Genomic DNA, 251 nt, shown 5'->3' on the forward strand with positions numbered 1-251 from the left:
ATCCCACCCTGCCCTGTCCTGGCTCAGGGCCTGCGGGGGGCACGCAGGAGAACCCAGCAGTTGGCTGCAGTGACGGGCTGAAGCCCTGCTCCAGCGAGAGCGCAGGGTCCTGCCCCATCGCAGCGGCACAGCTCCGCTGGGTCTCTCACCACCCCGTGCCAGCCGCTCTCCCTACAACTGCTGGCAGGGTGAGCGCCAGCCCAGCCGGCACGGGCAGCGTGTGCGGTGTAGGGGCAGGGACGGAGGGAGGC

General features: G+C 71.3%; 1 protein-coding gene across 1 annotated transcript in view; it reads right to left on the reverse strand.

Moving 5' to 3' along the window:
- Nucleotides 1-251, reverse strand: part of LOC104499820 (fibrillin-2-like) — a gene marked incomplete at both ends in the record, with an annotated part of 25782 nt that overhangs the window by 11863 nt on the left and 13668 nt on the right. The gene's annotated exons all lie outside the window — the stretch shown is intronic.

Source organism: Buceros rhinoceros, unplaced genomic scaffold (genome assembly GCF_000710305.1).
Source record: "Buceros rhinoceros silvestris isolate BGI_N320 unplaced genomic scaffold, ASM71030v1 scaffold24419, whole genome shotgun sequence".
NCBI lineage: Eukaryota > Metazoa > Chordata > Aves > Bucerotiformes > Bucerotidae > Buceros > Buceros rhinoceros.